The 15823-nt window shown below is 35.3% G+C and overlaps 1 protein-coding gene across 6 annotated transcripts in view; it reads right to left on the reverse strand.

Moving 5' to 3' along the window:
* The window catches only part of LOC118528227 (uncharacterized), a 938723-nt gene that overhangs the window by 843879 nt on the left and 79021 nt on the right, over window positions 1-15823 (reverse strand). The gene's annotated exons all lie outside the window — the stretch shown is intronic.

A 15823-nucleotide genomic window follows, 5' to 3' on the forward strand; every position in this document is an offset into this window, starting at 1 on the left:
TTCGGCTCAGGTCCTGATCTCTAGTTCCTGGGATCAAGGCCCACTGTGGGCTCCCTGCTCAGCAGGAAGTCTGCTTCTCCCTCTCCCTCTGCCCCTCACCCTCCCATCCCAGCTTGTGTTTTCTCTCTTGCTCTCTCTCTCAAATAAATAAATAAAATATATATATAATATATATACATATATTATTTTATATATATAATTATATATAAATATATATCAGCAGCTACCTATGAATATACTTTTAGTGAAATGAAATATTTGTAAATATACAAGTTTTTACAACATAAGAGAACTAAATTAAGAGAGCCACAAAATAAAAGAAAACAACATATAAACCAATAAGTCACTCAAAGGATGATAATTTGAACATAGGTATAATGATAAAAATAATAACCTTTACTAGTGATCAAAACACACAGCAAAACACCGGTGTGGTATCACCTAATGAAAGTAACAAAATTTTAAAATACTGATATAGGAGAGAAACTATGGTAAAATGATACCTACACAACCCTTTCAGAAAGCAATGTAGCAGCCGTCACAAAGATTTTTCTCGGGCGCCTGGGTGGCTCAGTTGGTTAAGCGACTGCCTTCGGCTCGGGTCATGATCCCAGGGTCCTGGGATCAAGCCCCGCATCGGGCTCCCTGCTCCGCGGGAAGCCTGCTTCTCCCTCTCCCACTCCCCCTGCTTGTGTTCCCTCTCTCGCTATGTCTCTCTCTGTCAAATAAATAAATAAAATCTTTAAAAAAAAAAAAAAATTTCTGTATTTTTGATATGTTAATACCACTCCTCACAATTTATTTTGAAAAAAAAAAAAAATCCAAAAGAGAGAATAGGTATAGGAATGCAAAAAAAAATGCACAAAAATGGAAGACATCCTCATGTCCAACAATATGTACATGATTAAATAAAGTATGCTATAGCAACATAATAGGTCATTGTATAAGTAAAATAAGAAGCCTGTGGTAACACGAAGACATACATAAAACAGGTTCAAAAAATAAGCAAAAATATATATCTGTAATATGATTAGAATTATGTAAAAATTACTTATACATAAGAGACCAGAAAGGGAAGTGAAAAATTAAATGCTAGTTTTTTAGATGTGAGAAGAGTACACCACATTTTTAATATCCATCACATTTTTATAAAGCATGTTAAAGATAAAAGAGAATTTATATAAACATTTTATGTCTGGTATTAAAACACTGACACTCACTAGAGCGATACTAGGACTTTAACAGAACCAGTTTCAAGCCTTCCCTTAATTACAAGTTCTTCAGGCTAGGGCAGTCCTGTAACCTATCTTGGCTTCAGGCAACTATCTCATCTGTAAAACTATAAGAACGGTATATATCAGTGAGTCTCACAATTTAATCCCGCAATTCTTTGTTCAAACTAAATTTTTTTTTTTAAGATTTTATTTATTTATTTGACACAGGGAGAGAGAAAGCACAAACAGTACGAGCGTCAGGCAGAGGGAGAAGGAGAGGAGGCTCCCCACTGAGTGGAGAGCCTGATGCAGGGCTCCATCCCAGGACCCCGGGATCATGACCTGAGCCAAAGGCAGACACTTAACCAACTGAGCCACCCAGGCACCCCTGTTCAAACTAAATCTTCCTTAAAATAGCTGTAAGTAGAGCCCCTGTGGCTGAAGTATATGTAAAGAGAAGGGTAGCGCTCATGCTCTGCAGGCTGGCTCCCTTCCTTCTCTCCTCCCTAAACTCTACTTCTGAAAGCAACCTCTAAGAAGGCTCTGAGGAACCCCAGTGAAAAATAATGAATTAAAGATTTTGATGGTCTCTTTATATCTGAAATACAGTTATTAAAATATTAAGGTTCTCTTCTATTATAATTTCTTGTGCGTGTGTGTCATATCCTCAACTAGACTGTAAAGACTTTTATGTTAGAAACTGTCTCTTCTTATAAATTGGCTTAGCCCTATCTAAATTTGCTTTGATATGGGACACCTGGATGGTTAATTCTAATATTCAGGTTTATTATTTAAAAGTCCATAAAAGTAGTCAAGATCACCCCTGTGAAATCTGATGTGACTGGCCTGAGACCCTATACCATAGGACTGTTCTCTCCTACCATGTTTGAAATCCTGACCATTGGAATCATTTCCCTTAGATAGAGGATGATTAAAAAGACCATGGAGAGAATGCCTATATTTTAGCAAGCAGATCTTCCATTAATCTTCTGTCATATATTGGTTTATTGGATTAGCTAGTGATCCTCCATAAATGTATAAAGAATCCAAGGTCAAAGGATTGTAAAAGAGAAAGTTGGTTTAGAGGAAACATAGCAGTGCCAAAATGGTAGAAATCAGCGAATGAATTGTCTAGAATTGTGGAGGGTCTGAGACAAATTTATGAAAAGGAACAGATGAAAGGGAAAATCCTGCTTATCAAAATGGGAAATGGAAATCAATAAGAGCCAGACCACTTAACAAGATATATTACTGCCTTTCCAGCTATATGACCTCCTTTGAGGATCATTTACTTCAGGAACATTAGTTTACTCATCCTTATAACCCTAACACTTTAACTTAAATATCTCTTATTTAATTCTTTTCTAAATTTTACTGATAACAAAGATAAAGAAAGAATAATCATAGGCTTGGCAGTCAGATGAATCAGGCACAGGAATTCCAGCTCCATCTCTTACTGGCTACATACCCTCAGGTAAACCACTCAAAAGAACAGTTTAGTGTATGTGTTGAGCCCACTAATTCATGACTCAATCTCTCTAGGTTTAAAGCCCAGGGCTTCTACTTATCATGTGTGTCAATCTGGCTAAATTACTTGATCTCCCTAATTCTCCATTTCTTTATGTTTAAAATAAGGGCTGCTGCTGATAATAATGATGATAAAGATAGACAGATACCACATAAATATATCCAAATAAAGCCCTTATGACAGTTTCTAACATACAGAAAGCACTAATAAATACCAACCATCATTATTATTAAGTTGCCTAATTTCTCTGGACTTCAGCATGTCACCTATAAGAGAAATAATATACTTACTGTACTACCTATTTTCAAGGGTACAATAAATAAGAGTAATAAAAGCACTTACCACAATATCTCCACATTGTAGCTACCCAGTACCCATTAAGTGTCCTTCCCATTTAAAGCCTAAGTCTATTCAGAAGCCTTCCCCATGAGTACTTCTTTGGCCTAAAGTATATTTTCTATACACTCAATTGACATTGAACATTTAATGGCCTACAGTAATTTGTGATTTTACGTACTACCTTTGCAATAATGGTTATAATCTCTTTGCAGTAGAAATGCATTGTATTTTGCACCCAACATCTATTGCCCCTCTGGTCCTCCCAAAAAATTCTATAATTCCGATCTTTCTATGGGGGAATCACACACCCTTACTCTGAATCTATTTACTTCTTGTAGAAGTGAATCTACTACCAGGTCTAGGGATGAGGCATATAACTGATGAGGTCTGGCCAGTCCAACTAGCTCATTTCCTGCTTAGGAATCATGGCTAGAAATCAGTTGTGTTACTATACAGTAATAACAAAGTAGCAGAAAGAGAAATTAAGAAAACAATTCCATTTACAATTGCACCAAAAAAGAATAAAACACTTAGAAATAAACTTAATCAAGGAGGTGAAAGACCTGTACTCTTAAAGCTATAAAATACTGATGAAAGAAATTGAAGACAACACAAATAAATGGAAAGACATTCCGTATTCATGGATTGGACAAATATTGTTAAAATGTACATACTACCCAAAACAATCTACAGATTCAGTACAGTCCCTATCAAGATACCAACAGCATTTTTCACAGAACTAGAACAAATAATACTAAGATTTGTATGGAACCACAAAAAATGGAACCTGAATAGCCAAAGCAATCTTGAGAAAAAAGAACAAAGTTGGAGGTATCACAATTCCAGATTTCAAGATATACTACAAACCTGTAGGTATCAAAACAGTATGGTACTGCCACAGAAACAGACACATAGATCAACAGAACACATAGAGAGCCCAGAAATAAACCCACACTTATATAGTCGATTAATCTATGTCAAAGTAGGTAAGAATATAAAATGAGGAAAAGGCAGTCTCTTCAATAAAGGGACAAGTGGACAGCAACATGCAAAAGAATGAAACTAGACCATTTTATTACACTATACACAAAAATAAACTGAAAATGGATTAAAGACTTAAAAGTGAGACCTGATAACGGATTAAAGACTTAAAAGTGAGACCTGATAACCATAAAACTCCTAGAATAGAACATAGGCAGTGATTTCTATGACGTCGGCCATGACAACATTTTTCTAGGTGTATCTACTAAGGCAAGGAAAACAAAAAGTAAAATAAAGTCCTGAGATTGCATCAAAATAAAAACCTTTTATACAGAGGGAAAAAATCAACAAAACAAAAAGGCGACCTAATGAATGTAAGATTTTTGCAAATGATATATGTGATAAGGGGTTAGTATCCAAAATACACAAAGAACTTTTACAACTCAACATGAAACACACACAAATAACCTGATTTTAAAAATGGAATAGATACTTTTCTAAAGAGGACATACAGATGGCCAACAGACACATGAAAAGATGCTCATATATAACTAATCATCAGGGAAATGCAAGTCAAAACCACCATGAGATATCACATCACACCTGTGAGAATGGATAAAATTGAAAACACAGGAAACAACAATTGTTGGCAAGGATGTGGAGAAAAAAGAACCCTCCACTTCTGTTGGGAATGCGAACTGGTGCAGTCAATGTGGAAAACAGTATAGAGGTTCCTCAAAAAATGTAAAACAGATATATCATATGATCCAATAATTCTACTACTAGATATTTACCAAAAGAAAACACAAACAATAACTTGAAAAGATATATACACCCCTATGTTTAGTGCTGCATTATTTACAATAGCCGAGAAATGTAAGCAACCCCAGATAGATGAATAGATAAAGATGTAGCATATATACACAATGCACTATTACTCAGCCATAAAAAAGAATGAGATCTTGCCATTTGCAACAACATGGATGGACGTAGAGGGTATTATGCTAAGTGGGTAAGTCCAAAAAAGAAAAATATCATATGATTTCACTTATATATGATATCTAAAAAACAAAACAAATGAATAAACAAACAAAAAAACAGAATCAGAGCTATAAATAAAGAAAACAAATTGATGGTTGCCAGAGGAGGAGGGGGGGATGGACAAAATGGGTGAAGGGGAGTGGGAGATACAGGCTTCCAGTTATAGAATATAGTCAGTGATACTGTAATAGTGTTGTACAGTGACAGACGGTAGCCACACTTGTAGTGAGCACAGCATAACATATAGATTGTTAAATCACTATGTTGTATACCTGAAACCAATGTAATATTATTATTTCAACATACTTAAAAAAACAAACAAAAATAAATAAATATATAAATAAAAGAATGGCAGCCTCTCAAATAGTTTTAAAAAAGACTTCAGAATCAAATATCTTCCTTTGCTCATAGATTCACATAAATAAAAGCCTTGATATAAGACATATATTGATATATCAATAGAGCAACGTTCTTAGGCTCTGTACCCTAATGAATCTGAAGTTCTCTTGATACCTAAGGAATTAGAACGCTTTCGTTAGGGTTCATTACAGAATGGTCATTCATTCTTCCATCCATTCAACCCTTATTCCTCTCTGGGTGCTAGACCCTGGCAATATAAAGAAAAAGAGATACTGTCCATTAGTAGCTCACAGTCTAATAAGAGAACAAAGCATATAAACAAATAACTGTAGTTTAGTGTAGTAAATATTATGACAGAAATATATATAAAAGGATAGATTTGGAGCTCAGTGGAGGGGATATTTTCCTTTATCTGTAGAGTCAAAGAGTTCACAAAGAAAAAAAAACATGCGATCTGGAACTAGAACCATGAGAAGCCCTTCCCATTGAATTTACTCTCTCAAAAAGGAGATTCTTGCGGTGCTTAAGAATTTTTTTTTTCAAAGACAGATGTTTATAATAAAATACCATCTGTTTTTTTTTAAGTTCCTAAAAGTGTCAAGAGACATTTAAAGCAAAATTTTGAAAGGTAACAAGATGACTTTACATCAGCTTAATTATATGACAGAGGGCATAATTACTTGCAGTTACCTCACATCAACAAAAATGGAAATTATTTTAGCTTGAGTTTGAATGGGGCAAGATCAGAATTAGAATTTTCTTCCATCGAGCAATGAGAATTGTCTCTATGATACTGGGAACAAAAAAGAAGTCTCAAAAAATAAAAACCACTTGCTGTGAAGAGCAAAGACCCAGAATATTCTCAGGATTTAGGACCTGCCTAATGTAGTAGGGAGAAGGACGTTAGAAATGTCCTACACTTTGATCCTTCAACTTTGGGGATGCTACAAAGTTCCATGTTATAGCTGCAAAATGTCAGGTGCCCTTTCGTGGTTCCCTTATGAGTCCTGCCCTCTGAGATGAGAATCATAATAAGGAATCCACCCACAGAGAGAGAAACCTCAAGTCTTCGAAGACACAGAGCCTGGAAGGCATTTGTGGGCCTGGTTAGGCTTATTCTATGAGAATTGATTCTACTATGGTCCTAATAGTCCAGGAAGTACATTCCCTCTCAACTTAAGATTTCTGAAATATCTCTCTGCCTTTCAATTAATCCATTGCTAAAGCTCTTTTTCATAGCATGTCAGCTGCTAAAACAGTGATAATGATAGTTTTTAATTAACCCAGAAAGTTCAGAGGAGGAAGCAGAATGTGCCTGGGCTCCAGGGCATAAGCTAACTTTATATACAGTGATGTTAAAACTCTGCAGTTGCCAGAAGCATCTCCTGGCTGCATTCAGATTCAGGATACTAACATTTATAAGACATTTGACAAACCATTTTTTTTTTTTTTCTTAAGTATCCCCAGGGAATAAGGTTCTCCAATGTCCTATGAGTAGCCATTTCCATGGAAAGACTAATGCATATTTAACATAATCTCCTGCTTCTAATTTTTTCTTGTTATTATCTTCATTTTAATAACCACACTAAATTAAATCTATGTGTCTAAATGTTAAGAAAAAAGATAACTCAATCCTCATGGTTGAACATTTCCACCTCTTCTTACTGTGTCCACAAAAGAGGGAAAATATTGTCAATTTGAGATTCTAGGAAATTCTATCAAATATTGCCTATAATTAATTTTTATGTTAGCCAGTTATATTTTTAAAATCTTCCAGAAATTGTACAGATCATATATTGTACAAATTATCTTTTGGCCGGTCTCAGAACATATGAGAAGGGATTCCAGAAAACTTGGTAACTGCCACTTACTCAAATTCCACAGAACGAAATGTTTTTGGCCCAACCTGAGTTTTATTGGGAGGCTGACAGTGATGGGCAAGGAGTTTATTCAAGGCCAAATACACTGTGCACTGTATATTATGTACTCCATGGTTCTGAGATTAATGATGTGCCTTGGCCTAGGTGTGAAGATATCCAGCACCTATTCCAGCAAAGTTGTATCTTGAAATATTTTAACCTCTTATAATTAAAGTCAGGACATTAGGGGAGCATTTTAGCTTCCAGAACTTCAGAACTGATCCTTATTAGCCCAAACCTATCACCTGCAATTGTGTGAAATATTTTGGGAAAACCCAGAAACACCTCAATCTGTCACTGGAGATTATTGCTGATATTCCTGCTGTATTACTCTCCTCTATAGGACTTATACTAGAATTTTCCAACTGGTGAACTGGCATGTTGGTGTGCCTCCAGTGGTTTAAAGGTGTATGTGGATATGCTGATTCACGCAGGCCTAGGGGCTAGAGTTCCCTCATTGGATGGCTTTGACCTATTGTCAATAAGCATTTTCTAGGACCCCTCAGAAAGGGGTCAGACATTATGATCAGGCTCACCTTGTGAGTCCCACAGATGGGGAGCACAAGATATGACAACATGCTACATTTACTGTTCCTCCGTAGCACCATAAGCTTCCCCAGAGAAGTGGTCTATGACCTGGACATCTAGTTAGCGTCCTGGGGAATCTTCTGAAAAGATTTATTTGAAAGGTTTACATACATTTAATTTTTGTCTTTTCTAATATTTTGTATTTATTTCTCTTATCATAATTATATAACATAAAGAAAACTTTTTTTTTTTTTTTAAACCAAGCCGTTACCCTTCCAAAACACCTCCATTTTACCCTGGCAAAACAAACAAATACATCATCTTCTATGCATTCTATAATGTGAAGATGGTTGGGAAGCACTTCTTTAGATAGGTAAACCTTGTCTGGTTTATCCAATTTGATTTATGTCTGGCCTAGCCATCAGTTTGAAGCTACAGTTAACATTCGTCAAGGTATTGGTCAAGTTAGTGTGTAACTCAAATATTCCAAAGCCACATCGGCATTGGGTTACAAAGTAGATAACATCAACACACAACACCAGTTATCACAGCTTTAATATATGTTTCATCTCAGTTATTAATGATTTAAGAGTCCCCAAGTGCTCGCTTCGGCAGCACATATACTAAAAAATGATTTAAGAGTCCCCAATAGGATCAGTCCCCAGTACCTTAGTCACAAATCAGGAAAATTCAATTTGCAACTTCATCACCATTGGTAATTGAAAACAACCATTCACAAACAGCCAGGGCCCCACCTGTTCCACTCCAATGACCCACCTCCAGGCCACACTCTGGCATCCAAATACATCTCTGCCACTAGGACCCAGAACCACTCCATCCAGTATACCCCATTCCTTGGCACATGAATGGGCAGAAATTTTGCTCAACGCTCAGGCAGCTAACCATACCACTGATGCTAGGCCACTACTCTGCTTAAGACCTGATCATTACTCCAACAAAAAATGAGAAATGAAATGGTTCTCCCTTCCTTGTATTGGGCTCTTTTAGAGGTAACGATTCTTAGCCCTGTTGCTGCTCATTTAGTTTTATATCGTCATAGACTTTCTCCTCTAGGGAGAGGAATAGCTGGGCTAGAACAGGTTCAAGGAACAGCAATAACTCTATCCCCAGAACTTCTCCTCCCTGCTATTGTTCTGTGGCAATGCAGTTCCTTCTTCCAAACTTTCTTCTTGTAGCTTGTATTCTCTCTAAGGCACATCTGGCTTTCCCCATATTCCCTCATCTTAACTCAGTGTATCAGCTTTGCCTACCTGAATGCCAGAGTTATATTTCTAGGAATATCCTCAGAGACCAAGGAAACTTGGTCCACATAAATGCTTCATTCTCAAACAAGATTCCACTGGAACAGTAAATATTATCTTGAAGCAAATGTGTAACAGACAATCCTTAGAGATTATGTATATATATATACTCTTTATGTACAGTAGATATATGTGAAAGGTGAAGACTGCCTCATTCCATATATGAATGGGAACAAACCAGATGAAATACCAAATGCTCTGATAGGCCCACATAATACCTTAGGAGATTAATTTTAGGATGTTAACAAACTTCATTATTAGCCAAGTTTGCTTAATAAAGATAATGGTACTAAATACATCTGTAAAACCTGTGAAAAAGCAAAAAGATCTTGGTATAGTTCATTATACCAAGTTTTTCTGTCTCAGAGCAAAGGTTACTTATATGGCACAGTCCCATGTTCCAAAGCCTCATTGCTATTCCATGATTATACTACAAAAGTCTTTCTAATTATTTAAAGAAACTGACTATACCTGAATGAAAATATCAATGGGGACACTTAGACAAAGTTTTCCAACCCACATGATCTGAGCATTAACAGAAATAAAATATTCAATTGATTTAGGAGTAATCTGTAATGGTTGTGGACTGTTAATTATTCAGATACAAAAATGCATGACAGAACTTTTATACATGCCCTAAAAATATGTAAAAACCAAAACCTCTGAATGAATCATGCTGCTAGCACACTTATATATACAAGTCGTTCTAGTTAGAGACCAAAATCCTCAGCATGGCTAGCCAGTCCTTTCTTTATCTGGCCTAGGCCTTCTTTCCATCCTCCACCTCTTGTTAGCTGTGTGGGCACCCTGCTGTGTTCCTAAAAGTCCCTGAACATATCACCCTCAGATACTTTCCCTCCTTCTGGAAAATCATTTCCCTCTCATTCACTTCATAAATTTCAACTCATCTCTCAGGAAGCATCATAAGGACTGCCTCCATTGAAAGTTTCTCTGTCTTCTTGCCCCACCAGAATTATATTCTATTATAGTCATTTGCTCGCATTTTCTTCTTTACTTTTTGGAACTAGGCTCCTTATAGGTTAGAGGCTGTTTCTGGAATACTGATCAGGTACGTGCCCTGTTTGGTTATAGAAGAGAAGAGGAAACCCAAAAGGTGTATTGAGCACCAGATAACAAGCTTGGCACAGTACTTAGTTCTAGATACTGTATACACAACGTTTGATCTTTATAATATCACTTGGGATGTATCATTACCCAATACAAAACATATTCCAGATAACTAGAGAGTTAAATGTAAAAAGTCAAACTATTAAAATTTTAGAAGATAATGAATATTTATATAAACTAAGGAAAAGACCTTTCTATGCTTAAAAGCAATAGAATAAATAAAAGAAAATTACCAAATTGGCTACATACAAATTTAAATTTGTGCACAAATAAATGTGTTAAAAATGATTAAAGAAATGAATGTTCAACCTGAAAAGGATTGTTAGTCACTCACTGGCCTTATACAAATACAAATTTGTCAGCAGCAGCATGATCAAAATTTGAAACAAAAATATATGTAGGTCAGCTTTTTTCATTATAAATGTTCAAAGGTGATACCTTTGGAAAACTCATACTAAGGTACATATGAATTAATTTTCCTGTTATTGTCATTCACCTATTCTCAACACAGTCTCTGGGAAATTTAAAATTTACCAGGAGAAGTAATAAATATGTGCCAATTAACTTCCATCCAGCAATCTAGAATGAGATTGAGCCCATGGACAAAATGTAACTGATAGCTTATAATGCCTTAACAGAGTGCTCTAAACAACCCACAAAACAGTCATGGTATACTTGTATATAATTCATGAATATTTATATGCATGTGAGTATCTATTATTATAACCCTGCTATAGAACTATTCTTGGAGGCTGTAATGCCATATTGCCTTAAGTAAAACCCCTTATAATGAGATAATTCAGTATCTAAAGCCTGTAATATAACATTCAGTAAAGATAAGACTTAGATAGAATTTTGTTCTATGGCAAATAATATCATAATGACAGTCCTATGTATTTTCATAAATGCTCACAAAAAGATTCCAAAGGTTAAAGAAAGAATCCATGTTTTTCTGTTAATATCATCTAATTGCTTGCATAGGAACTAAACTTTAAAGACCTTTATCTTGAATGTAGTCATAACAGTTTCAATTTTTTGTTCATAAACATTGCATAGGGAATCTAAAGTGCTCAATGTAGAAATATGTATTCAAAAAAGGGGAGAATAATCAGTGTTAAAATTTCATTTTCTGAATTGGTATCTCCACTTTGAAATAAATTAAGATGATAGATATTTACTACTGATACATTAAACATTCAAGTAATTGAATTGCTCTAATATTCTATGTAATGGTTGAACACCTTTACACATTACATTGTCCACCTTATGCATTTCTTTTTACAAACCCAACTATTAAACCATGCATATCCACAAATACTACTTAATACTCTTGATCTTGATGATATATCTTCTTGATATTTTGTAATGATATAATTTTATTTTGTAAGGATACAAATTCATTTTGCCTATTTTGTAATACAAATCTGAACATCATTTTGTGTACATATGTAATGACCTGCCCATATCATGAGATAAGAATACTACCTACTCAAATTAATGATGTACCCATCATTCTATTCTGCTGAATTACTGATATTTTATGCAATAATAATAAAATAACCTTATTTTCTCTTTATTAAACTCAAATGTTTGGTATCAGAAAATACACATAGTTTTCATTCCTCTGATACTAAGCTTTTATTTAAAGAAACTGACTGCCAAGGGTGGCTCAGTTGGTTAAGTGTCTGCCTTTGGCTCAGTTCATGATCCCAGGGTACTGGGATTGAGCCCCACATGGGCTTCCTGCTCAGCGGAGAGTCTGCCTCTCCCTCTCCCTCTGCCCCACCCCCACCCCCCGCTTGTTCTGTCTCTCTCTCTCAAATAAATAAAATCTTTAAAAAAAGAAACTGAGGGACGCCTGGGTGGCTCAGTTGGTTGGGCGACTGCCTTCGGCTCAGGTCATGATCCTGGAGTCCCAGGATCAAGCCCCACATCGGGCTCCCTGCTCAGCAGGGAGTCTGCTTCTCCCTCTGACCCTCCCCTCTCTCGTGTTCTCTCTCTCATTCTCTCTCTCTCTCAAACAAAAATCTTTAAAAAAAAAAGAAAGAAAGAAAAAAGAAACTGACTGCCAAAGGCTAGCAGTATCAAATGAATATTTCAAGAATTTAAATTCAACAGATTAAAAACTATTGTTTTCAATGTTTCCATTAACACAATTAAATTCGTGACTTTACCTTACCCTGAACTCTATTTCTGTTCTGCTTTCATTCCTACTGTGTAACTGAGTTCTCCTAAAAGATGGAGGAGGAAGAAGATCAAAAATCAGGGGGCGCCTGGGTGGCTCAGTCGTTAAGCGTCTGCCTTCGGCTCAAGTCATGATCCCAGAGTCCTGGGATCGAGCCCCGCATGGGGCTCCCTGCTCAGCGGGAAGCCTGCTTCTCCCTCTCCCACTCCCCCTGCTTGTGTTCCTGCTCTCGCTATCTCTCTCTCTCTCTCTCTGTCAAATAAATAAATAAAATCTTGAAAAAAAAAAAAAAAAAAAGACCAAAATCAGACATTGGGTTGAGGATACAATAAGTAGTGCTAGAAAAATCAGAAACCAGAGGGTCCTTCCTCATACTCTCTCTGTCACAAGCCAGCTAGGTGCTGTTGAGCAAGTCAGCTTTTCTTTTCTTGCATTTTATTATTATAAAATTGAGAGGTATGAGCATATTTAGAAACCCTTCCATCTCTAAATTTACTTATCTATTAATTGAGGAATATCCCATCCCTTCATCTATCTCTTCATCCCTTCAATCCTGGTACATGCTGCTTTCAACCCTGCAGAGGGTATCCATCCCTATTAAAAACCTGATTTCACCTTGGAGACTTCCACACAAGAATTGTGCTAGTGCAAGAGAGTAGACCACAAAAGAGGAGGTAACAGGCACAGCTTCAATTGTTTCATAAGAAAGAGAATGCATGGGGGGAAAAGAGTCCCAAAATTGAATTAAGAAGACTTCTTTCATGGTGATCTGTGATAATAATGGAGACTTTTGCCCAGAAAATATAAATGAAATCAGTTACATACACAAAGGACAGAAGGTTGCTAAATTCAAATGAAGATCAATATTAAACTTAAGACACATCTATATGATGTTTACCAGAGCATTTTTTAGTCAATATTGAAAACTAGAAAAATACTATTCAACACATAAAAACAATACGGCCTACTTATTTATATGTGCTGATCTGGGAAAAAAAAATATCTAACTTAAGAACAGAAAGATGTCCAGAAATATCTGAATCAGAATATTAATGGCAGTTGCTTCTATGAAGTGAGATTTAGAGTATTTTTTATTTATTCCTCATACTTTTCTATCGCATTTGAATTTTCTCCAACAGTCTGTCTAAGGATGTATTATTTTTATTGTAAAGTTATTCATTTTGGAAAAAGATAATTTCTGATTAAGTCTCAATATGTCAAACTGATTTTCATAGAAAGTTGATTAAACTGCCTATGTTGTACTTTGTATATAGCATGATGATTAATACTAAAAGATTACAGACTTCCTTCTGTGAAAAGTAGCATCCGGAAAAGAAAAAGGCTGGGAGAATTGACTTCTGGTCTGATTAAATAGTAAATAATAACAGTGAAATCATGTTTTGGGTTTTTTTTAAATGAATATATTCAAGTGTATTAGGTACCAATGATAATTTTCTTTGTGATAATTTCTATATAACAGCTATTTGTAAAAAATAAATACAGTAGAAAAAGACGAATATTCATAGGTTTAGTGATTTCTCTGAATTTTTCAGTTTGTAGATAATTTACATATTTTAATATTTAGTATATTCTGTGCATTTGAAAGGTATCTTCCAATTCTCAAATAATTTTATGATGTAAAAAAGATTATAATTACCACATGGCTTAGCAGAAAGAGATGATCATCAGGCTTTAGACCGAAACAGACCATAACTTAAATCATGAATGACTTCGTTAGATGCTGACAATGTAACCTTGTTAAATTAGTCTTGGACTCCAGTTTCATCTATAAAATACACGTAATATTTGTCTTGAAGTGCTGTGAGGATTTGAAGTTTTATGTAAGTCAGGCACCTGACCCAGGCCCCAGCCAGCAATGTTGAGGCATTCTATAGGAATTGTTGCAATAACTCTCATCTATATAATCATGACAGTCAGCACTTTTGTGGAATTTGCCTGGAAATGCCCTGTTCTAAGCATTTTGCATGGACTAACTCATTCAATCCTCTCAACAACTCTATGTGATAATATTATAGATCTCTGTTTTACAGATGAGGAAACTGAGGCACACACCAGAAAAGTAACTGGCAGAAGGGCTCACAGTCTGGCTTGGAGTCTGTGTTATTCACCAATAAGCTTTGCTGCCACAAACCCTATTTAGTATGTCTTTTTATAGTTATACATGCACTGTAAGGGTGCTTTGTATGATTTACTGATACTGGTACATCTTCTGAATAGGCTGTAATTGGAGGATTTAGAATTCATTTTTGTATTATAATAATTAATTCTACAGTTTTTTGATATATTTGAAAACACTCTGCAGACATAATCTGATAGGTGGCCATTTTTGTGTAAGTGGTCTGATGATTAGTCAACCTATTAGTGCATAAAATATTGCTAAATAATCATCCTAGTTTAACCATGTTTACAAAATGAATACTTGTACAATGCATAACTCATTCCTGCATAAAAATAAATTGCCTTATACTTTGTCGAATATATTCACAGAAGAGAATGCTAAGAAGAATGATAAAAACATGACCATCAGTCTTCCTCACATTAAAAGGATTTACATCGTATCACAGTATATTATACTTTCAAATTAATAAGCATTCATGTTGTAGTTTTTACAAATTGCAAAAAAACTGAAATACATGAGTTCTCCAAAATCACATGAATATGCATACAATATATTTTTTTTAAAAATAGTAACCACAAAACCTTTGTCATAGTTTCATATATGTTACACACTTCTTTCAGAAATGGAAAGGTGACATATTTGCAGATAATGGGATGGAGAAAGCCCAAGGTCAGTGCTCCCCATCAGCAGCACTGCTGATGGGAAAGAAAATGACGAACATCTTTAATCTAGAATTGAGTAAGATCTTCCTCTATATATATATATCACTTAAATGAGAAAATGCTCATATCTTTTCATTCTTTCAAAAATAGAACCATAAGCCTCTAGAGTCTCCTGCCTCTTATAGACCTATTCCAAAAAAAATTCTAGAAGAATAATGGATTATTATGTGTGATTTATTCTGTTCTTAGTAAAAATGGGAAACAAATTAGGCTGGAGTTTCCTAAAAACAAACAACTTCTTATATATCAGAAAATAACCTAGTCACCTGTAGCCATGTTGTCTTTTAAATTAAATAAAGGGGTGCCTCAGGGTTCAGATGCTTCAATGTCATGCCCAATACCTAAATGTCATTTCTAATGCTCCCTAAAGCTATTATTTCTTTTGACTTATTTCATAATTATATTCCCTAAATTAA

Source organism: Halichoerus grypus, chromosome 9, assembly GCF_964656455.1.
Source record: "Halichoerus grypus chromosome 9, mHalGry1.hap1.1, whole genome shotgun sequence".
In the NCBI taxonomy this organism is placed as follows: domain Eukaryota; kingdom Metazoa; phylum Chordata; class Mammalia; order Carnivora; family Phocidae; genus Halichoerus; species Halichoerus grypus.